We start from the raw sequence: 25,637 nt of genomic DNA on the forward strand, positions 1-25,637 counted from the left end.
AAAACTCATTTACTACTTTAAGCGTCTCATTTCCTAATCTAATTCCCTCAGTATCACCCGACTTAATTCGACTACATTCCATGATCCTCGTTTTGCTTTTGTTGATGTTCATCTTATATCCTCCTTTCAAGACACTGTCCATTCCGTTCAACTGCTCTTCCAATATTCTCCAAATTATTCTCATAGATGCTTGGAAAAACGCAGAAATATAACAGGACTCTAGTTTGCTTCATTGTTGGATCGTCTGGCTTGAACGCAACAAAATTGTGTGTCCAACATAGCACGACTGACACTCTTGGCAGATGATCTTACATACCCCACTTTTCATGATGGCTGGTTGTTTCCTCTATTCAGAAGATAAAGTAACAAGCACACACCCATGTCTCCTAAATAGACCACAATCGTTCGTAAGATGTTGAGATCTGATGACTGTCGTGGCCAGAGGATTTGCGACAGTTCATCCTCGCGCCCACAGAACAAGTTCAAAAATGGCTCTGAGCACTATGGGACTTAACATCTGAGGTCATCAGTCCCCTAGAACTTAGAACTACTTAAACCTAACCAACCTAAGGACATCACACACATCCATGCCCGAGGCAGGATTCGAACCTGCGACCGTATCAGTCACGCGGTTCCGGACTGAAGTGCCTGGAACCGCTCGGCCACCACGGCCGGCTCACAGAACAAGACCTGGATGTTGTGCGCTGTGTGATAAGCGGTCGTGTCGTCTTGAAACACAGCATCGCCATTGGGGAACAAACATTATACCATGGGATGGATCAGATCAGCCAAAATGGTCACACAGTCCTTGACAGTAATGCTATTTTGTGGAGTTACCAGGGGACCCATGGAATACCACAATATGGTTGCCTAAATCATCACTGAACCCCGCCATGTTTCGCTCTTGGGAAGTAAACCCGGCTAGAGGTGAAACGGTCTGTAACAAGACTCATCCAACCAAATGATATTCTTCCATTGCTCCATAGTCCAGGGTTTATGGCTTCTGCACCACGTTTTCCTATTACAGGTGTTTGCAGCACTGATAAGCGGTTTTGGAATTCCAGTTCGCTCTGCAATCCCCAGGTCACGGACTCCCTTTGTGTTGTTTTGGTGTTAACTCACTCACACACACACACAAACACACACACACACACACACACACACACACACACACACACACACACACACACACAATAAGAAATCTTGCTAGCTTGCAGATTAATCCTTTTTCGAACTAGAGGAAAATACAAAGAGAAAACACAGTCACATACCCACTTTCACACACACACACACACACACACACACGCACGCAAGCATGCATATATATGCCTGAAACTTCCTGACAGATTAAAACTGTGTGCCGGACCGAGACTCGAACTCGGGACCTTTGCCTGTCAGCTGGTAGAACAGTGCCAGTGCTACATTCACAAGTGTGGCATTAAGTTTTGTAGTGATTTTAGCAGCTGTCGTCCTCTTATTTTTCGTCGCAATCCTCTTTAACGACTGTCACGCTCACTCAGCACACACTTTCGTCCACGTTGTGACTTAGTGGATGATGTTTTTTCTGCTTTACCCTCTTAAAACACCAAACACGTCGGCTCCCTTAGTTACAAAAGTACTCACCATACGAGCGCCAACAATTTGCCCACGTTTGAATTCACGAAACTCCGACATAATACATTTACAAATACACAAAACACTGTTCTGACCGCTACTGATTCTTCACACATTTTATAGGCACCGTTTGTGGTCAAATACAACAGCGCAACCTGCAGACTTGACTAGCTTCTGCATTTATGTTCAAGCTTGCATTTCTCGCGGTTTTCCCATATACACTCCTGGAAATTGAAATAATAACACCGTGAATTCATTGTCCCAGGAAGGGGAAACTTTATTGACACATTCCTGGGGTCAGATACATCACATGATCACACTGACAGAACCACAGGCACATAGACACAGGCAACAGAGCATGCACAATGTCGGCACTAGTACAGTGTATATCCACCTTTCGCAGCAATGCAGGCTGCTATTCTCCCATGGATACGATCTTAGAGATGCTGGATGTAGTCCTGTGGAACGGCTTGCCATGCCATTTCCACCTGGCGCCTCAGTTGGACCAGCGTTCGTGCTGGACGTGCAGACCGCGTGAGACGACGCTTCATCCAGTCCCAAACATGCTCAATGGGGGACAGATCCGGAGATCTTGCTGGCCAGGGTAGTTGACTTACACCTTCTAGAGCACGTTGGGTGGCACGGGATACATGCGGACGTGCATTGTCCTGTTGGAACAGCAAGTTCCCTTGCCGGTCTAGGAATGGTAGAACGATGGGTTCGATGACGGTTTGGATGTACCGTGCACTATTCAGTGTCCCCTCGACGATCACCAGTGGTGTACGGCCAGTGTAGGAGATCGCTCCCCACACCATGATGCCGGGTGTTGGCCCCGTGTGCCTCGGTCGTATGCAGTCCTGATTGTGGCGCCCACCTGCACGGCGCCAAACACGCATACGACCATCATTGGCACCAAGGCAGAAGCGACTCTCATCGCTGAAGACGACACGTCTCCATTCGTCCCTCCATTCACGCCTGTCGCGAAACCACTGGAGGCGGGCTGCACGATGTTGGGGCGTGAGCGGAAGACGGCCTAACGGTGTGCGGGACCGTAGCCCAGCTTCATGGAGACGGTTGCGAATGGTCCTCGCCGATACCCCAGGAGCAACAGTGTCCCTAATTTGCTGGGAAGTGGCGGTGCGGTCCCCTACGGCACTGCGTAGGATCCTACGGTCTTGGCGTGCATCCGTGCGTCGCTGCGGTCCGGTCCCAGGTCGACGGGCACGTGCACCTTCCGCCGACCACTGGCGACAACATCGATGTACTGTGGAGACCTCACGCCCCACGTGTTGAGCAATTCGGCGGTACGTCCACCTGGCCTCCCGCATGCCCACTATACGCCCTCGCTCAAAGTCCGTCAACTGCACATACGGTTCACGTCCACGCTGTCGCGGCATGCTACCAGTGTTAAAGACTGCGATGGAGCTCCGTATGCCACGGCAAACTAGCTGACACTGACGACGGCGGTGCACAAATGCTGCGCAGCTAGCGCCATTCGACGGCCAACACCGCGGTTCCTGGTGTGTCCACTGTGCCGTGCGTGTGATCATTGCTTGTACAGCCCTCTCGCAGTGTCCGGAGCAAGTATGGTGGGTCTGACACACCGGTGTCAATGTGTTCTTTTTTCCATTTCCAGGAGTGTATTTGTCCATCCCCTGTATAGGTGAGGGATGGGGATGAGTTACATAACAGTATCAAAGATACAACAGCTCTGTGACGAATACGGGGCGACATTAGAAATAATGACTTCCTTAGGAAGATTTGACATAACTAATCAGTATTTTCAGTACAGTCAGGGGATAACATTCGGAAAACTTAAAAACATCAACACTACTGACAAGGGAACCTCCTCATCGCACCCCCCTCAGATTTAGTTATAAGTTGGCACAGTGGATAGGCCTTGAAAAACTGAAAACGGGTCACTCGAGAAAATATAAAGAAGTTGTGTAGAACTATGAAAAAATAAGCAAAATATACAAACTGAGTAGTCCATGGCAAGATAGCCAACATCAAAGATAACATAAGCTGAGAATTGCCTTGGTCCCGGAGTTAGCGTGAGCAGCTGCGGAGTGAGAGGTCCTTGGATCAAGTATTCCCTCGAGTGAAAATTTTAATTTTTTATTTTCAGACAATTATTATCTGACAAACTCTTATGTTTTCATCACTTTTTTAGGAGTAATTATCACATCCACAAGAAAACCTAAATCAGGCAAGGTAGAAGAGTCTTTTTACCCATTCGCCAAGTGTACTAGTTAGGTGGGTCGACAACATATTCCTGTCATGTGACGCACATGCCGTCACCAGTGTCGTATAGAATATATCAGACGTGTTTACCTGTGGAGGAATCGGTTGACCTATGACCTTGCGATCAAATGTTTTCGGTTCCCATTGGAGAGGCACGTCCTTTCGTCTACTAACCGCACGGTTTTGCGGTGCGCTCGCAAAACACAGACACTAAACTTATTACAGTGAACAGAGACGTCAATGAACGAATGGACAGATGTTGCCTATCTTGCGCATGGACTACTCAGTTTGTATATTTTGCTTATGTTTTTCATAGTTCCACACAACTTATTCCTGTTTTCTCGATTGATCTGTGTTCAGTTTTTCAAGGGTTATCCACTGTGCCAACGTATAACTAAATCTGAGAGGGGTGCGATGGGGAGGTTCCCTTGTGAGTAGACACGACAGACACATTTTCGAAGTGGGCACAAATGCGAAATCAACGTTGTGGCATAGCAGAGTATCGGATGAAAGAAAAATCTGCCTTCAGGACATTATACAAGAATTTGGCCTTCATGTCATGAATACGCCTCTCAACCAACATACATTCCAAAATCACGCAGGTGCGGCAACAATTAAAGATACCACTCTCGCAGACTCGAAAGTAAGTGATCACTTTGACAACTGGAAGTTCTGTAATGGACTTACAACATCTCATTCACTTAACAATCACAAACGCAGGTAATGACTTAGACGCTGACATTCAGCCCGAGTGACTGCACAATCTACGCAAGGCAAATTGAGAACTTATAAAGGCAGAAGTCGAGTTACAAACCACTGCAGGCGGATTTGATTTTGATGCCAAAGCAGACGACTTGGTGCGAGCGGTGCAGACGGCGCAAGATAAGGCGATCCTAACATTTGTTAGGAAGTCAGAAGGGCCTAAAATTCCCTGGAGCTGTGCCCTACAGTCCTTAAGACGCAGATAAAGGCAGGCGAGAAGACATTACCAAAGATCCTTAGCGAAAACAGAACGACAAAAAAAAAGGCTGAGTTTCCATCGAACAGTCAAACAACAATATCAAGAACTACTACAGCAAACAAGAGTAGAAAAACGGGAGGCGTACCTTAAGGACCAAATGGTAACAGATGTTTGGGTATTTCCATACAAACTTGGAACAAGCACAGTTCGATTATCAACCCTGCGACGATTCGACGGCTCGATGACGACAGTCTGGGAGAAATATGTAAGCAGAACATCGTTTACGGACGATACAACGATGGAAGACATAGAGTACCATCAGCATCATCACTCTGGATTACTAGAGCAGCATGTGAATAACAATGTTGTATTTCCATTTTCCCAGGAGACAGTGAGACTGGCAATAATTAAGTTAAAGAAGAACAAAGCACCAGGACCTGATAGAATCCTGACAGAAGTGTTGCATCAGCAAGTCGATCAAATTGTGCCATCTATAACACTGTCATTAAACGAATGTCTTTTGTATGGTCAGTTGCTCAGAATTTGGAAAATCCCGAATATATTATACTGAAGAAAGGGAAAGACAAATACCCAAGAGAATCTAAAACTTACAGGGTGATTTGTTTGGTAAATGCTCTTTCCAAAGTGCACCAAATGCAGGAAAAGCTTATGTGTTGCCGCATAAGGGACCGCAGACAAGTAGTAGCCATGAAATCCCTGCAGTACAGATTCAGGAAAGGGAAATCCACCGAAGATGCGATAAATCACACAATGAATATTGTGAACACCTCAGACGACAAGTATATTATAGGCATAATGATTCATATAGCTCGGGCGCTTGACCATTTGTTGGGGCCTGCCCTGTTCAAAAGACTGAGACAAATGGACTATCCCAGATGTCTCTGTAACAGTCTACGAGATTATTTCACAGACAGGCTGGTGCAATTAGAACATCCTAGAAAGAAAATAATGAAAGACATCAGGAAAGGCTGCCCACACAGTGGTCCAGAGTTCTGAGACGATGGCATAGAGCCATTACCGAACCAGCTTCAGAGTATAACAAACAGTAGAGGCTGTATCGCTTATGCAGACGATCTGCTAATTATAATATCTGCTAACACAAGGGCTACATTAGATGAAAACAGGACAGTAGTTGTTCAAAGACTAAGTAACTGGTGCGTAGAAAACTAACTAACGATAGCAGCGCGCAAAACGGTTTATATGTTACTAAAATGAATATTAAAAAAACGAGATATCACACAATCAGAATAAATGACCATCCTGTAAAAAGAATAGCAGTATATAGGCACCTTGTAACTAACGAAAGCAAAACCTTCATGCACATGTGAAAATTGTCCGTCAGGGAGGGATTAAAATTCTAAATAAAATAGCAACAATTGCGCAAAGAAGTTTTCAGCTGCCTCTAAGTGCAGTAAGAACATACCACAACGCAGTCTTACTTTCTATTGTAGTTTACAGGTCGAAAATTTGGGCTCATAGAGCCAGAAAGGTAAGGACAGCACAGGCTCTACGGTGAGCACAGAGAAGTATACTCCTGTGCCTAACATGTGCGTATATAACAATACTGACTGAGGCGCTGCTTGTCATATTTGGCTTGTTACCTCTAAACATAGCAGTAAGGGAGGTGTACAATATTTACTCAAAAAGTTCGAATATGATAGGTTACATCAGGTTGGGCTCTGAGCACTATGGGAGTTAACATCTGAGGTCATCAATCCCCCAGAACGTAGAACTACTTAAACCTAACTAACCTAAGGACATCACACACATCCAAGCCCGAGGCAGGATTCGAACCTACGATCGTAGCGGTCGCGCGGTTCCAGACTCAAGCACCTAGAACCGCTCGGCCACCCCGGCCGGCAGTTACATCAGGCACTGGACACAAGAGCCATGTCGAATAAGGAAATAATGACATGCAGTGATAGAGAATAGCAAAAAATCTAGGACAGGGCGGAAACAGGAAGGAGAACCTACCGAGAAAGACCTACTTCCTTCCGATCGAGGGAGATATACAGTACCTGTCGGGACATGGTCTGTATCCCAGCTACTTACTAAAACTACGACAGCGCACCACAGACGTTTGTGAACGTGGAGCAATCGGCACCCCATATCACATCGTCTGGGAATGCGTCATTAGACAAGATGCTATAGACCAGGACAATAACGCATTTGGAAATGCAACAATCTAAAATATAATAAGGAATGAGGAACAGTGGCATAAGCTGAGCTCGCTGACAGCTAAAATATTAGTTTATGAGCTGCAAGCCCAAATGGCTGAGAGAAATCCAAGAAGAGACCATACAGTATTACAATAAGGAGACGCGCCGTGGCAGAACATCCACCTATAACAGTCAGGAGGAGTGAGGAGATGAGCCACGGGGAGGACCAGGAAGGATTTCCTGAGATCCTGACAGCCGTCTCTCAATCTCCACACCTGCAGCGCAGTTCCTATGAATCCTTAGATGCACCTCAGATGTCCGGGACCTAACCATCTTGACAAATGATAAATTTAGAATACAGTGTAGTGCTGTGCAGTATAGTGCTGTGTCGTGTGGTTTGCTAGCAGTGTAGTCCTGAATAGTGTAAGAAGACTAGTAGCGTGTGCCTTCTGGATTCCGGATGAACAGATATCTGTACGCCATATGGGCAAATGGTAGTATGTAAACTTTCTTTAATGTGGATATTCTGTGTAGGCTTTTCCCCTCTCAAACAGCATAATGCTTAGTTCTTACTAACGCATTTGAAATTATGTTAAAATATTATGAGCTATTTTCATGCCAAATCATGTGCAACATGCGGTCTGTTCTTTTCTACAGATAAAAGATTAATTAAAATATCAATAAAAATAAAAGTAATAATAATGAGTATCCGAATCACTTTATTTTTAAACATAATTTTCAATGTACTCTGATTCGTTGTAGCGAACAAAATATGTGAGCCTAGGAATCGTGTATGCACAAAAAAATCCAAAATCGTTACTGGTTTCTCATCTCTACAATAAGAATGGGCAGAAAAGCCACTAAAGTCTGTGCCAAGTACTCTCCGCCGTGTACAGGATGGATAAACTTTTGGAAGATTGTCAAACGGTGATTTAACAATAACAGAAAGAGAAGTGCTGACGAGGATAAGAAAATATGCATTTTAAAATCAGGAGCATGAAATCTGCTGTATATCTCCAAAGCAATAGTTGTAATGACGAAAATATAAAGAAAGGCAGATTAATAGTTCTCCAGATCAATGATCAATTAAGCCTTGCTGCTGCCCTTCAATTATACTTTGCTTATTACAGCACCCACAGGTCGGCATTAATTTGTACTGTAACAGTTTCCCATGAGGTGGTAACACAAAATGCAGAGCTGTTGTAAGTGTAGGGAAAGATTCATTGATTTAATACATGCATTCGAAATTTTTACCACGTGCTATTCGAGAGTGGAATAGCTTCGATATCGAATTTCAGATGGGATAGAGTGTATTTTAGACCCACATGGACACAGTGCGACTGTGAACTTGTCGCACAGATAGTGCACTGTGTGATGAACATTCTGCATATGCTATCTGATCAAAAGTATTCACATTAGTGTGAAAACCTGTCAAAAGCCTGAATAATCACATTTTGCAGTGCGGACTGCTGCGAAATGTTCACGAAGAGAGACAGTGAGGTCCTGGAAGGTACCGTCAAGGATGTGGAGCCATGCAGACTCCAGTGGTGTGGCCAGCTGTGCTAGGTTTCTTGGTTGGGGACCCATGGCGCAAACAGCCCGATCGAGGTGGTCCCACAGATTCTAGACTGGGTTTAAATCCGGGAAGCTTGGTGTTCTTGTTAGGTGTACTAGTATGCCTTCTTCTATGTCTATTGCATTTATAGTTGCTTTTGTTGGTGTGTCGGTAGCCTCTATGCACCTTTTAATTACTTTGGGTGGATAGGATACCAAATGTAACGGTTATTTTAACGTACATGAGAGTCCATGTATACAGGTTGTCTCAGGAGGAATGGTCAATATTCAGAGATATGACAGGAAGGATCATTTGAAGCAAAAACCAAAAAATGGACATATGCCTTATTCCTAATGGTTTGTGAGACGAAACATACTTAAAGCTACTTTTGTATGTTTTTCTTGAATAACACGAAATCCGCGGCCTCTAGCGAAAGCTTGTCCCAGTAAAAAATTAAAAAAAACATCAAATTTTCTTTAAAAGGGCCCTATTCATTTTTTCTCAAAGACTTTTAGGTTGCTTGGAGTGAGCAGGAGAATTTGGAAATTATTGCGCAACGCGTATGCATTGAGATGTAGGTAAGCCAGTTTGAGGTAGTTTCTCGACTTGAAAGACCATGTGTTCTATATCAAATTATTCGTCTCGAATTCGTCTACACTTCTATGGTACATTGTAAGCAATGACAATGTACTGAATAATAAAGAAAATACGTAACAATACTAGTTAAATATGCTCTAACTCAGAAACCATTCAAAAGGGTGCATATGTCGACATGAAGTTCTTTGCTTCAAACGAACGTTCCTGTCATACCCCTGACTATTGACCATTCGTCCTGGGACAACCTATTTGTTATGTTTAATTTTTTATTTATTCATTTAACCTGAACAGATTAATGCCCTCAGGAGTCCTCTTACATCAGACCAGAGTTTTATATGTAGTTACAAAACCTATTAAAATCACAGTTACATAAAAAACCATAATATTTTTAATGTGATATCTCTTCTTCTTCTTCTCTCTGTATGTAGTAGGCATTTTTTGCCTGTTACTCGCTCTTTGCTGAAATTGTTGATTTTCCTCGGGCTTCCTAAATATCTTCTGTTCACTGGGTAATAATTATCACCAATTTTGGTAATCTGTCGTCTTCCATTATTTTGACATAATCCTTCTTGTTCTTTCTGTATGCTTTAAGATTTTCACTCAGTTTTTTTCTGATGTCTACATTCACTCTCCCCTCAGACAAATGTACACAGCTACTCTTCCTAGCAATCGGACCTCTAGTGCTTGTAGGGGAGACCGGGGACAAAAGTAACATTTTGCATATTGCATTTGTTATTACCTCCCTATAAACTTTTGAAACAAAAGGAACTAATGTGTGTGTTCTTTGAAGCTTTCCTAACACAAATGATTTTAGTTTCCACAAAATTACATATATTTGATGTAAAACAAATTTTAAGGCATCAGTGTACCTATTACTTTTGTCCCCGTTACCAGATACGATAGTAACACAGGTAGGTTACGAAAGTATTATAATAATTTAAGCCACATTTTATTACCTAAAGGACTCATACAGTAACTTTAAGTACATTGCCATTAAAAAACACTAATTAAACATCAATAAACTTCAATTCTAATTCGTTTACTATTATCATATTCATAGACTACATCACTATAGATATTCAGTATCCAATAGTGCTCAACCACACCAGGACGCTATTTGGTAAATTCAGCGTCTTGCGATCTAGCAGTCAGTATCCTGGTTTGGTTAAGCACTATTGGATACTTAATATCCATAGTGGTGTAGTCTAATAATGGTATTTGTGCAACTACCTGAAATGGGACTACTGTTGATTTCTTCATTTCACAGATACTCTCCAGTAATATAATGGTACGAATTTGTTGATGAAGGTGTTTAAAAAAGTTATAAAAAAGTTAAAAAATTTAACGTATGTAATCTCTAATGTAGGTTTTGGTATCTAAGGCCTATCTCTTGCATAGACGCAAGGATACTTTTTACCTTGCGTATTTTGATTTTTACCTCTTACTGTCAGCATCGTAGAATAGTCCTGTGGTTCCTCCATGTAGAATATTATCTACAACCATTGAGTACAAGTGTAGCGGTTCAATAGTTGCAATGCCTTTTATTGGTTCGTCCTTTGTATATACTTACTTTAAACAGTCCCAGTCCTTATAGTGAACACCCCCCCCCCCCCACCTCTTTATACTTCCCCTGTTCGCCTGACATATGATCATAGGATCATGGTACTGTTATACATATGATTTGTCGGTTCCTTTTACCCGTCTTTTATCTTTTGACAACCAAGCGTCTGCGTTTTGAAGACAACAGATGTGCTGGACTGACGGTTACGTTACTATGACACTTCTGTTTTTTTAATATGTCTATGACGATAATGAAGATTTTACAATATATATGAATAACTAATTAAATCTGATAGCGTATACTACGATGTATTATGGAGATTTATTAAGACTAAGTTCTTTTAATTAAGTAAATTGACATGTAATAATTGCTACTTTTAAGCAATACGCTCTGTATTTTAATGTGATTTACTCCTCTGATATAACATTCACTATATGATTTTCACTACGTAAAGTAACATGCAACACTTGATTCTTTTAGTCAATGTGCTCTGTATTTCAATATGTAATTATTGCTGTGTTATGTCCTCCACAGGTTTGGCCTGAAGATGACGTAGTGTAACGTCGAAACTGATTGTCTAGAAATAAACCTATATAACGGCGATTGGTATCGTTTTTATTGAACACTGAACAGCCCTAGTCCTATACTCCACCAGAAGATAGAGTTACATTCATTAAAGATTATTTATTTTGCTAATACATGATAGAGTTTGCTGTTGTTTTCGTGTCCATTTGTCAAACGGATTATAATGAAAAGGAAGTTTAATTCAGTAACTGGATTACCATCTTTAATGCACATTTAGTTGAAACTACTTTTCCTTAATTAGGCTGGCGACCATATTTATTTGCATGACCACAGATTTTACTTTTTAAGCAGTGTACTGAAAATTCGATTGTCAATCGAATAAGATTGCATCCATTTAATATGTGACACTTCAGGAGGCGAATTACGATCTGATTACTTTTCATTGCCATACACGGTCCTGGTCAAACTAAATCTAACCAAAGGAATGATATACACGGAAGTGTTGTGAGCCACCATGTTAAGATTTGACTATAAACATATTACCTGTCTCAATGCAGAATGTTGATGTCCGATGTCTCACTTTAACAAAATACAGCCACATCTTTTGGACATATATAATTATGCAGCATACCCTGCTAACGCTACTACATTTGTAATTGAGTACGTCTAATGCAATGTAAACTTTGTAGAATATCCAAAAAATCTGCTTATCTTTTATGCCTGTCATGTCCAAAGTATCACATAAATTAAAGTGTATCGCTATACGTCACAGTAACACCACTTTTTGTTACTAGAATACTTACAACATGTAACAAATTTACTAAAGAAAGACTGCAAACACTACACTTGCCATTGTATGCATAATCCCAGTTGCCACCACAGTGTTGTCAGTAAGTGGGCCATATGTATTTTTTTTACTACTGTACGAAGAATTAAGTTACAACAGTAGTACTACATATGTGTTTTTTTTACTTGAAATCTTTAATAGAGAATGGTTTAAGCCTGCTCGACACATCGGTTCTTTATCTTAAGAGCTGTGGCATAACACTGTGTGCAGGAGCCGTTCCTAGTTCGGTAATGTCTCTGTATTTGACAGTGCTGTGGTGAGCAATGGTTCTGGTTTGCAAAAAATATATTTCCGCTGTTTTAACATAGCACTTTGTTACCGATACTATTCAAAATATGTAGACAGTGCTAGTAAATTCATCAGGAGATGATATGCAACTTAGCAATTGCAATTGATTCTAAATAATGAATAGTATGAGGTTATCCACATGAGTACTCAAAGAAATCCGTTAAATTTCGGTTACACAATAAATCGCACGACTCCAAACGTTGTCAGTTCTATTAAATATCTAGGGATAACAATTACCAATAACTTAAACTGGAACAATCACATATAATGCTGCGCAGAAGGCGAACCAGAGACTTTGTTTTATTGGCAGAACACTGCCTAAACTACGCTTGTCCGTCCTCTGCTAGAGTATTGCTGTGTGGTACAGGATCCTTACCAGATAGGATTGATGGAGGACATAGAAAGAAAATCAAACGAGGGCAGCTCGTTTCGTATTATCGTGTAATAGATGAGAGAGTGTCACGGATACGAGATGTTATTTGGTGTGTACTCATTAAAACAAAGGCAATGTCCGTTGCGACAAGATCTTTTCGTGAATAGTCAGTCTCCACTATTCTCGTCCCAACCCTAAAATATTTTGTAGACGCTCACATACACAGGGAGAAATGATGACTTTAATGAAATAAGAGAAATCAGAGCTCACATGGAAAGGTTTAATTATTCGTTTTTCTGGCGCTGTTTGAAAGTGGAATGGCAGAGAAATAGTGTGAAAGTAAGTTGATGAATCCTCTACCAGGCACTTCAGTGTGAACTGCGGAGTAGTCAGGTAGATTTAGATGTAGACAGCCTCTTTCAGTACACGAGAGGAAGTGACAACATACACCGTGTGGCACACAACTGCCTGCAATCGGCCTGCCATCAGAAAATGACAAGTTTTAGTATATTGCACAACTGATGTAAAAATGATAACTGTACTGGTCTTGCTACAAAAAATTTATTATAATGATGGAATGTTAATAACACCTCATTTATGGAAATGTTGCAATTATAAAATTCTTAGTGTGTGTTTAAGACTGTCTAGACACAGTGTCTAGAGCAGTGGGCTCCTGCACACAGCTTCATTACTGCATTGTGTTTACTGCATACTCAATGTGGAGGTGGACTATCTTTGTGATTTCAGGAATGGCACTACTGGTCAATTATGGCGTTTCCTCCTTAGATGCGAGGTCACCATGATCACAAAACACTGGAGCATGCAGTACAGTAGTGACTGTGAATGTGACGCTGGGCCATAATAGTGTGAGTGGTGGTGAGCTATGGGAGGGACCTTCCGACATTTTGTTTGTTCATTATAACGTGCATTCCTCTCGCGCTCCAGTCCTACTATGATACATGGCAGTGATGGGAGTTTGACAGACGGTGAGGGATACAGCTTTTAAACGTGTGGTGATTTTTTTTTTTGTACGAGTCCACAGTAATGTCATGGCGTCAGACCCCTCTTAGGTGGCCTGATAGTGAAGTGACAGTGTGTCAATAACTATCTTCAACCCGCTAATAAAGCAAAAACAAGTTCCTTACAGTGACACATTCCTACATAAACAGACTTGATACGTTTCAAGAGTATTTATTTAAGTAACGCGGGGGCGAAGCCAGCGGATGTGACCGATTTCTACATAGCAAAAGCATATTTGTCTAAATAATGCACTGTGGTAACTTTTAACGGTAAAGGTCCCGTATTTAGGATAATATACACGTGTCTGTGAAAAACGATATTGAAAAATAGTTGAAAGTAGTGGGTATTTGTAATATTTGTAGAAAATCAACTAAAAATTGTAACAAATTGCTTCAAAACTGTAACAAATTGCCCCAAAACATTAAATAGCAATGTAATGTGGCCATGCGTTGGAGTGCCAGTTTTGAAGTGCATGAGCAGCCACGGCGTCACATTATAGTAATTCAGTCAATAAGATAATACCACTTTGAATTTCCAGTGTATACTGTATAGATTACTTGGAGAGGAGGAGGGATGGGGGAAGGCAGCCAGAATGGATCATAAATTATTTTAACTAAAACAATGCTAAAATAATCTGATCATAATAAATTACTTACGTAAATATAACTTAAAAGCACACGTGAGCAATTCGTTTACATTAGAGTCATAAATTGGCTTAAATAAACAATGGAGTGGCTTACAGGTGTGCTGTTTCATTTAATACGGAGACTAGACAAAGTGTTTATATAAAGTGAAGAATGGACCCAATGATGCAGAACTGGTACAAGAAAGGCGGCGACCTTGAAAATGACAGGTAGTGTTTGTCTAATGATCACAAACCAGTGGGGCAATTTCGCTACTCACAAAGGACTCCCTATTCCCGACTTCATAAATACAAGAATGAAAACACGACTTCCACCCCAGAGGGTACACGACATTTACACACCACGAGGGGTACTGATTGAGTCCTCAATTTCATCAAATCCAGACCTTACTATGAAATAATTTAACATGTTGGCCTTTAAGCAAATCAGAATTAGCAGCAGACTGTAGGCATACTCGTTGGTCATTTCCTGCTACTGCTTACAGCACTTCTGTAGGGTGCTGTCTCCAGGCAGGACACAAAGAACCTTTTCTACAACAGGTGTTAGAAATCCCAGTCATCTTGAGAAAAACACTTGCTCTTAAAATCAGCTCAGTCAGCGCCATTCACCACCATTTATGAAGACTAGGGAACTCCCCGTCCATCATCTTCAGCCAAACAACATCCCTCTCTCTTCTGCAAATGGAAATCCCACCTAGGCGACTTCAATAGAAAAATAGGGCTAGCCCATATGAGTGGCTGGGAAATGATATGTTACCTTCATTTCTGACGTAACTTTTACTGCACGTATGCCCATTGCATGTTTAAACACACTGATGTTTTTGACAGCTAGAAGGCACTCGTGCTTTTTTTTAATTCTTTATATTGGTACATGAAAAACATTGTACAATACTTATGTGCCTGTAAGTGTTCATTTCGAATAACTCTCCAAATTTGTCTCAGCCTGGGCTCGTTATGCACCTGCCCGCTTTTTCCTGCACCACCAGATTCACCTTACAATTTTTTTCCTATGCGTTTTGTTTCTCTAATTCTCTTTTTTCAGAGGTTCTTCCAGAGAATTACGATCCTGTACCGATGTTCTACTGTTGCTCACTCATTTTGTGGCTCAATCGAGCATTTGAACTAACAGGACTTGTTAAAGCTGATAATGTCAACTTCAATGACCGCAAAGAAGATGGAAGCACAAGCTGTAGTGGTAAGGTAAGCACATCACGCATGTGCACACTGCCGATTCCAAATTAAAAGCAGTGTGCGAGTCGACATGTAACATTTGTGTGGCCATAGATGGCACTCACTTGGTTGTGTCATTAGGTGCGAAGGTATCGGTCATCTTTGGCAACTTCCAAAAAGCTATACCAAGTTTATTCGCCGTCCCTCTTGCACACCACAGCCATGTGTAGACCACTCAGATGGGCCACGCTCCTGCTGGTCTGTAGTTCACAGGTCGTATAATTTTCACACACAATCCACAAAGGATGCAATGTATAACACCATCATCAGTTCCGCTTTGCTCCGCTCAAGTCGGTGTTTCTGCCAGCACACACTTAGCGAAGCTGGTAAGCTGGTACTGCACTGAGCAGTCGCACTTGATTCCGAGTCTGGTCAAAAAGGTTGTGTTGTATCCTAAGTGAAGCATGGGTTCTATGGTGGAAAGCAGAGAATGAGAGTCAGAACTACAGTTAAGAAAAAGTCGTTTAATTAATATCAGTGCGGTGCAGAACACAAGTGCAGTCAGGTCCGAAGTACAATCCAGATAGTCCAAGTCCATATCTGTGCCATCTTGCAGGGTTTACCGTTCCTACCGATTGTAATTGTCGAACTTCGTCCCTAAGGGCATCGATCTTGTCAAAAACTCGTAGAGCCTTGTCATGGACCTTCTCTTGTATAGTGGTCTCGTGGAGTGCGGTGCGGATGTCGACGTTTCTTGTCCACCATGGAGCTCCTGTGATCCATCGATAGCAAATGTTTTGCAGCGCTTGGAGTTTGTTGTAGTTGGAGACGCACGTAGTTCCCCACGAGGTGGAGCCATACAACATTGTGGGTTCCACCGTTGCCTTATACAATTGGAGTTTAGTCTTAGGGTTGAGATCCTTACTCTTCAGGAACGGAATCAATGACCTGGCCATCTTCTGGGCTGCCGTCTTCTTGTCGTCAATATGCTGCGTAAAGAGTAATTTTTTGTCGAGGTAGACACCGAGATACTTCACTCCCGGCGACCATGGGATAAATTGGTCAGCTATTTGGAGTCTGTCGTTCAGAACTGGTTTCCTCCGTGTGAACAGAACGGCTGCCGTCTTCGTCGGGTTGATCGTTATCTTATTTTGCAGCACCCAGCGTTCCATTACAGCAAGTTGCCGTTGCATCCTAGCGATTAGCTGGTCCAAGTGTCGTCCAGTTGTCAGAAAGGCCGTATCGTCCGCATAAAAACTCGCCGTAACATGGGGGACTGTTGGGATGTCATTTACGAGTATATATAAGTTGAAAAGTAGAGGCGAAATGACAGAGCCCTGCGAAATTCCTGCGAAGATCAGTTTCATTTCGGAGTTTTTATCGTCGACTCGGACATACAGTTTCCTGTCCTGCAGAAAGCTGTCTACGAGTCTAATGTAACAATCCGCAATAGGGGTAGTGCGATGCAGTTTGACGATAAGGTTGGGCCGCCACACCTTATCGTAAGCTTTTTCGATATCAAGGAAAATACCAATCGTGAAGTGCTGCTTGTTGTATCCTTCTTGTATCCGTTCGGTGATCCGTAGAAGTTGAAGTTCGGCGGATAACTTGTCCTTGAAACCGAATTGTTCGGGTCGTATAACATCATGCGCTGTAAGCGTGTCATGGATCCTCTGCAACAGCACTCTCTCGAGCACCTTGCCAAGGGTCGGCAAGAGGCTAATTGGCCGGTAACTGTTGGCTTCTGCTGGGTCTTTACCTGGCTTGGGTATTGGAACTACTCGAGCCGTCTTCCATGCCGTAGGAAAATATCCCTGCAGAAGACAGCTGTTGAGAATTCGGGTAAGGAGCACAGTTGGATTCCTGGGCAACTGTTTCAAATCGGTGTTGCTTATGGAGTCGTTGCCCGGCGCATTATTCCGAGTCTTCCGGATAATTTTACGGATCTCTGCTGGTGTGTTGAGTTGTGGGCAGCTCTGCACAGGCGTAGTACGAAAAGCAGTCCATTCTGCTGTGACGACGGCTTCTTGTTCTTGCAGGCAGACGTTGTTCACGGGGGTCGCTGGTGTAGACGTCTGTTCTTGGTAAGTCGTAGCATACAGCTCCGCCTGGGCGAGTTCGTCGTAGAGGAGGCCATCTGGTCCTCTGATGGCTCGTTTAGGTGGCCGCTGGTGTCGTATGTTCTTGACTACCTGCCATTCGTTCTTGGTTCGAAGTAAAAATTCATCCATCTTATCTTCCCAGACCTGCTGTCGCCACTCGGCCACCCTCCTGTGCAGTTCTCGTGTTAAGACGTGCGTTTCCCGTCGATCGATCGGGTTTCTATAGCGAAGCCAACGTCGCCTGCTCCTGTTTCTCTGTGTCTTCAGTTCTTGGAGTAGAGGCGGGAACTCGTCGAAAGGGTAGACCGTGTGAGTAGTTGCCCTCCGTTTGGCTACCTTTATCTTCTGCGTCAAAGTGTGTACCGCGATGTCGATGGCTTCCGGTGTTGAAACATCCTGCGTCGGGCAGATGTTGTTCTCAAGATATGTCCGAAATTGACCCCAGTTCAGAGTTTGTGAGGTTGGGGGCAGAAGGTTGGCCGTTGCGTTTTCCACTATGCTGATAACAGGTCGGTGGTCAGACGAAAGATCGTCGACGGTGCGGAGCTGGAGGTTCGTCTCAATATTTTTGATGACAGCAATATCTAGGACGTCTGCTTCTTGCCGATCGACGTAAGGAATCCGTGTGGGCTCTCGTGGGCCATGGACTGTGATGCCCAGTTCTTCTTCCATGGCAATCGAAGTTCGTCCACGAGGGTTCGTACGCCGGGAATTCCACGCGACGTGCTTGCTGTTAAGGTCACCACCTAGGAAGATTTTGTCAAAATTGGTGAAGATACTCCGTATGTCGTCCGGCACTAGGTTTTTACCGGGGCTGTTGTACGCCGCAATGAAAGTGATGTTGCCTGCCGCCGATCGAACCGATACTGCTGTTGCCTCCAGATGTTGGAGGTGTGGTAGTGTTTCATGATGGTGCCGCAGTTCCCTTTTAAGCAGAACTGCGGTTCCTCCACCTCGTTGGCCTTGTCTGTCCGTTCTATAGACGTACATGTTACGAAATCTGAGCTCAGTTGTTGGACGAAGGTGCGTCTCTGATACAAGTGCGATGTCGATTTTGTGACGTTGTAAAAATTCAGTGAATTCTGTTTTCTTGTGTCTCATTCCGTTGGCGTTCCATATACAGATTTTCAGGTTTCTCGTGGTCCCAGGGCGATCCATCTTAAGGTGTTCCAAAGGCCTTCAATACGCTTTCGATTAAAGAAAGTATCCCCACTAGTTGTTGCTGCACGGCGGTGAGAAGTTTCGCGACAACAGAGAGCGCTGGAGCTATAGATTCCATCAAATGAGCTGGTGAGACGCAGGCTTCCGGTTCCGGTCGGCGTGGTGATGCTGCGTGGGCGTATGAATAATGCTGGCGGTGCTGTCGAGGTGGAAGTGCTTCAGGAGGAGGCTGTGTTACTGGCTGCCGTGTCGCCGTCGGCTGTTCTTGTGGCGTTTGCTGACGGTGGGGCGGAGGGTGTGGCGTCAGGTTGGAGTTCCGTATTACACGAGTCCTCCGTTGAGAGGGCTGCGGGGAAGACCGTTGTCTGTATTTCCTGAGAAGTTCCTGGTACTTCTGGCAGCCACGCCATGTGGCAGGATGGTCTTTTTCACAGTTAGCACATTTCGGCGGAGCCCTTCGGGGATGAGTACATGCTGAAGATCGGTGTTGCCCTCCACATCGAACGCAGCGAGCAGGCAAGCTGCAATAATTAGCCGTGTGTTCGAAGCGCTGGCAGTGGCGACATTGAACAGGTCCTTCGTGTCTGTTGTAGGTTTCAATGACGACTTTAGTATATAGAAGGTATTTGATGTCGTAAATCTTGTAGTTTTCCTTTTGGGCTTGCAACGTGACACAGTAAGCATCTTGAGGTCGTAATTCCTTCGTGTTGTCGTCTCGATTTTTAAACTGGTGGACGTTGATGACAGGTAAACCCTTCTCTATCAGTGCGTCTTTCAGTTCTTCCTCCGTAACTTCGGCAGGTAGACGTTTGACAACCACTTTGAGGTCCTTGTCCTCCGCGGCCTGATGTGTAAAAAAGTGGATATCATTCGACACAAAGAAATTGATGGCCAGCCGTTGATCTTCATAGGAGTCAAAGTGATATTTGATCCTGTCTCGTTGGTAGATGGCCTTAAGACTGCCGTCAATATTCGCTTTCAGCGCCTTGTTGAGTTCCATGTAGTTCTTGGTATGGTAAATAGGAACGGACGGGACTTTGCGTAGTAAGTTCCGGCCAGAGCCATCTGTCCCCTCTTTATCTGCTTCGAGATTGACATCACTCGTCTGGTCCATACGTTCTGGAGCATCTGTAGTATCTTCCGTCGCAATAGCCGCATAACGGTTGGAAGTTTTCAGTTCTTCTGGACGTTGTCCCTTCCGAGAGTTGTACTACTTAGGAGAAGCTTTGAGTCGTTTTCTTTGGCGAACTAGTGTAAAAGCGCCCTCTCCGTTGGTGGGCTGCACGGTCCAAACTTCTTCGGAGGAGACTCCCTCCATTTCGTCGTCGTCTTCTGGTGGAGAAAATTGTTCCACGTCGTCTACTTGTTCTTCAGGCTGTGAAGGAGGAACTGTACTAGTGCGGTTGTCGTATACTTCCTGACTTTGCAGAATCATGTGTTGTATTTCACGTCTTAGTTCCCGTTGTTGCTGATCGTTCTGTGTTAGCTGATGCCTCTCGTCATAGGGGTTCGACGTACGTTGTCCTCCGCTCTGCATTCGCGTATCGCTCGTCGTGGTACTGTCCTCATTGTGTTGCCTGTCAGAATCCGTTGTCGCTGCAGGGGTCGTCGCCGTTGTATCCATCCTGTGGGGAGCGGCCGGCGGGGCAAGCCCCACCGACCGGCCAGCGGCCGGCCCCGGCGCGACCAAGCCGGCTGGCTCGGACGCGCGCGTTCCGTTGTCCGCACTCATCGGCATCGCGCGCTCAACTGAGCAGCCTCGTATACACTTTGAGAGCGGCACTGCCTGCGGCAGCCAAAGAGGGCGTATCGGTATTGGCTGACAGCCAGGGTGGTTGTGAAGCTGCCTCATTTGGAATGTCTGGTGCCAAGCTATGAATTAGGAATTGACACACTCAGCGTGGTGCCTGTGGCGAACAAAACTGCATTCCTCCCCCACCCCCACCCCACTCCTTCCCCAAACCTATTTTATTTTATTTACACGTGAAGTTACGTAGGACCAAACTGAGGAGCAAATCTCCAAGGTCATGGAACGTGTCAGTACATGAAATTACAACATAAAAGTAATAACATATAAAAATAAAATGATTATGAACCAGAAAAAAGTATAGCCATAAGTTTAAGTAAACGTAATTAACAATACAATAATCAGCTTAGTTTTTCAAGGAACTCTTCGACTGAACAGAAGGAAAGCCCCATGAAGAAACTCTTCAGATTCGATTTGAAAGCTAGTGGATTACGGCTAAGATTTTTGAACTCTAGTGGTAGCTTAGTGAAAATGGGTGCAGCAGTATACTGCACACCTTCCTGCACGAGAGTTAAGGAAGTCCGAACCAAATGCAGGTTTGATTGCTGCCGAGTATTAATTGAGTGAAAGCTGCTTATTCTTGGGAATAAGCTAATATTGTTAACAAGAAATGACAGTAAGGCATATATATATTAAGAGGCCAATGTCAAAATACCTTGACTCGTGAACAGGGGTCGACAAGAGGTTCGTGAACTTACACCACTTATTGTCCGAACCGCCTGTTTCTGAACCAAAAATATATTTTTAGAACGGAAAGTGTGACCCCAAAATATAATACCATAAGACATAAGCGAATGAAAATAAGCAAAATAGACTAATTTTCATGTCGAACGATCACTCACTTCACATACCGTTCGAATAGTAATAATGGCCGCATTAAGTCTTTGAACAAGATCCATAATGTGGGATTTTCACGACAGTATACTATTTATCTGAACACCCAGAAATTTGAACTGTTTAATTTAACTAATCATATTCCCATTCTGTGAAATCAGAACGTCGGGTTTTGTTGAATTATGTGTTAGAAACTGTAAAAACTGAGTCTTACTGTGATTTAGCGTTAGTTTATTTTCTACAAGCCATGAACTTAGGTCATGAATTGCACAATTTGAAACCAAGCCAATGTTGCACACCACATCCTTTACTACCGAGCTAGTGTCATCAGAAAACAAATATTTTAGAGTTACCCGTAATACTAGAGGGAATATCATTTACATAAATAAGGAACAGGAGTGGCCCCAACACTGATCGCTGGGGCACCCCGCACTTGACTGTACCCCACTCAGTCCCCATATAACAGCCATTCCCAACGTTGTGAATAATGACCATTAGCTGTCTGTTGCTAAAGTAAGAAGTGAACCAATTGTGAGCTACTCTCCACATTCTGTAATGCTCCAATTTCTGGAGCAATATTTTGTGATCAACACAATCAAACACCTTAGTTAAATCAAAAAATATGCCTACCGTTCGAAACCTTTTGTTTAAGCCATCCAGTAACTCACAGAGAAAAGAGAATATAGCATTTTCAGTTGTTAAACGACTTCTAAAGCCGAACTGTACATTTGATAGCAAATCGTGTGATATAAAATGATCAATTATCCTTAAATACACAGCCTTTTCAATAACCTTAGCAAACACTGATGACATAGAAGTAGGTCTAAAATTGTCTACATAAACCCTTTCTCTTTTTATAAAGAGGCTTTACTACTGAGTACTTTAATCGTTCAGGAAACTAACCATTCCTAAAGGAAAAATTACAATTATGGCTAAATACAGGGCTAACATGTACCCCACAATACTTTAATATTCTGCTAGGTACTCAATCGACTGATGACCATAGATGTTAAGTCCCATAGTGCTCAGAGCCATACTCCATCATATCCATTAGAGAACTTAGTCTTCAGTGATTTAATTATTGACTCAATCTCACCCTTATCTGTATCACAGAGGGGATTTCAGACATCACTTTCTGAAAGGCATTTTCCAAGAGACCTATATGATTCCCTGTAAAACCTAAGTTTTTATTTATTTCACCAGCAATACTCAGAAAATGATTGTTAAATACTGTTCATATATCTGATTTATGTGTAACAGAAATATTTTTACTACGAACTGACTTTATATTGTCGACCTTGTGCTGCTGACCAGACACTTCCATCACAACTGACCATATGGTTTTAATTTTATCCTGTGAATTAGCTATTCTATTTGCATACCACATACTCTTTGCCTTCCTAATAACATTTCTAAGCACCTTACAGTACTGTTTGTAATGAGCTACTGTAGCTTGATTGTGAATACTTCCAACATTTTTATATAATTCCAGCTTTGTTCTACATGATATCCTTATCCCACTAGTCAGTCATCTGGGCTCCCTTTTACTGCTAGCACCCCATTTAAACGTTCTAATGGAAAGCAACTCTCAAAGACCATGAGAAATGTGTTGAAGAAAGCATTATATTTGGCATCTATGTTATCGACGATATGAACATCCTGCCACTCTTGTTCCTTGACGGGGTTTAAAGAACTCTTTATTGCTGTTGGATTAACTTTTCTACATAGTTTGTAATTATATGTGGCATTTGTTCGAGTACAAAAGCCTTTTAGTGTTAAAATTTGTGCATCACGGTCTGAAAGGCCATTCACCCTTTTAATAACAGAATGAACATTTAGTAATGAAGAATGAATAAAAATATTGTCTATGGCTGTGCTATTGTTCTCCTGCACCCTAGCTGGAAAAAGCACCGACTGCATCAGATCATATGAATTTAGGATATCTACCAACATCCTTTTTCTGGCGCCATCATATACAAAATTTATATTGAAGTCACCACATATAACTAACTTCTGGTCCTTCCTACGAAGTGAATTAAGAACACTCTCTAGGTTGAGCAGAAATGTTCTGAAGTCAGAGTTAGGGGACCTATAAGCAACAACGATTAGAAGTTTGGTTTCACTTACGGCAACTGCCCCTGCACAACATTCAAATATCTGTTCAGAGCAGTGCCGTGATACGTCTGTGGACTCAAATGGAATAATGTTTTTTACATACATGGCCACTTCCCTACCCCGCAAGGGACTCCTTGAAAAACAGCCAGTTTATCTGTATCCTGGTAAAGGAAGCCTCTGAATTGTCAAATTATTTAAGTGGTGCTCCGATATACCAAGAATTTCAGAGTCAACATCTATTAGCAGTTCACTAACTTTATCCCTAACACCTCTTACATTTTGATGAAGTATTCTAATTCATTCTCTGCGTGGAAGCATAATGTCCTTTGAAGGTGATTCCTTAGTTAGGGGGACTTCCTTTAAGCAGATACAACTGTCAGCTGACTTCAATTTAAAAAAGGTGCAGCTCTAACACCAAATACTACAAGAATTTTTCCATGAGTGACCCCATCACCACCCACTATACTGCCACCGATAAGCTTTGCCAGCCTGCCCTTCCCACACGTATTGAGGTGCAGGCCATGCCTAGTGAAACCTGACCTAGTGATAGACCCACCTGGCACCACTGAAATGTGACCCATGCCCTCTGCCATCAGTGCCTTCTCCAGCCCCATGTTAACGCGCCTAACAGCCGCATTAAGATGAGGCCGATCATGACGCTGAAACATTTGCACGAAATGCACATTAGTGCCACCAGTTTGAGTAGCTATCTTTACCAGGTCACCACCTACATCATATTCCCTGTCCCAATCAAGACTATTCCCTGCACCACCCACTATCACTACCTCATCCTCCTCCATAAAATTCCTACTTAACTCTCCTATGCTGTCAGTCACCTGAGCCAACCCTGCACAGGCTTCACAATGCTGGTGACTTGGTACTCACTCCCCAACACTTCCTGCAACTGCTGGTCCACACCTCTGCTGTGCGAACTAACTAGCAGCAGTACCTTCTTCTTTCTGGTAGACTTGCAACTGGCATAGGCCTATTAACTGCTGCATGATCCCTACACATACAGCTACAACAGGCTCCTTTCCACTCAACTCTGACAGTTGGTTAAATCTATTGCATATACGCAAAGTATCACTGTCCGAATACCACCTCCTCCTAGCTGCCTTCTTGCCAACTGGCAGTTCCCATTCCCCACCACCTTTCACCCTCCTCAACCTATCTAGTTCCTCCTTTGCGTGTTGTAACTGCACCTGAAAGGCACTGGTCTTACGCTCCTGCTCCTCTATCAACTTATTTCTACTACAGATTCTGTATTTCCAGGAGAGGATCTCTTGATCTCTTCACCATCATCGTGTACTGGCTTCACTGGCCACACGACATTTCATTTCATACTGGTAAGGATGTCGGGGGGGGGGGATCGGAGATCTGGACAGGTCAGTACGCGGGTATCTCTGAGGAAGCAAGAGCTAGAACTGTGATTTGTGGTAAGTTCCTTCCTGCACCCCGACAGTCGCTCGTGAATGACTGGGATACCAGCTGCGAAGTGGTCGTAGGGTGCACACCCGTGATTAGGAGTGGGGTATCGTCTGCAACTGCTGAAGAAGTAGTGGCAACTGGCGGGTCCTCAGAGATGCTCTGAAAAGCATCCGGGTAGAGTAGAGCAGTCCTCTGCAGCAGAGGCTGCTGAATCTGCGATGACGTCTGCGGCGCTGCACCGACGTCCATAGGCTCGCCGTCCGAAGTCGGCGGCACGGGACTCGAGAGCAGTATCATTGGCCACAGACTGACAACCCGCCGCAACCCGCTGTGTGAGGGTTGGCCCACCCCGTGCGGACTGGCCTCTCGTTGATCCCCAGCCCACTTCAGTCCGGCTGATCTCATGCTGACACTGGGCTATGGCTTGGCCAGCCCGCCCACCTGTTGCTGGCGAGCTGCGGCCAGTTCCAGGCCGCAACACTCACTCGCTTTTCAGAGTGTCTCTGAGGACCCGCCAGTCGCCACTACGTCTTCAGCAGTTGCAGACGATACCCCATCCTTAAGCACGGGTGTGCACCCTACGACCATTTCGCAGCTGGTATCCCAGTCATT

Source organism: Schistocerca serialis, chromosome 3 (genome assembly GCF_023864345.2).
Source record: "Schistocerca serialis cubense isolate TAMUIC-IGC-003099 chromosome 3, iqSchSeri2.2, whole genome shotgun sequence".
In the NCBI taxonomy this organism is placed as follows: Eukaryota; Metazoa; Arthropoda; class Insecta; order Orthoptera; family Acrididae; genus Schistocerca; species Schistocerca serialis.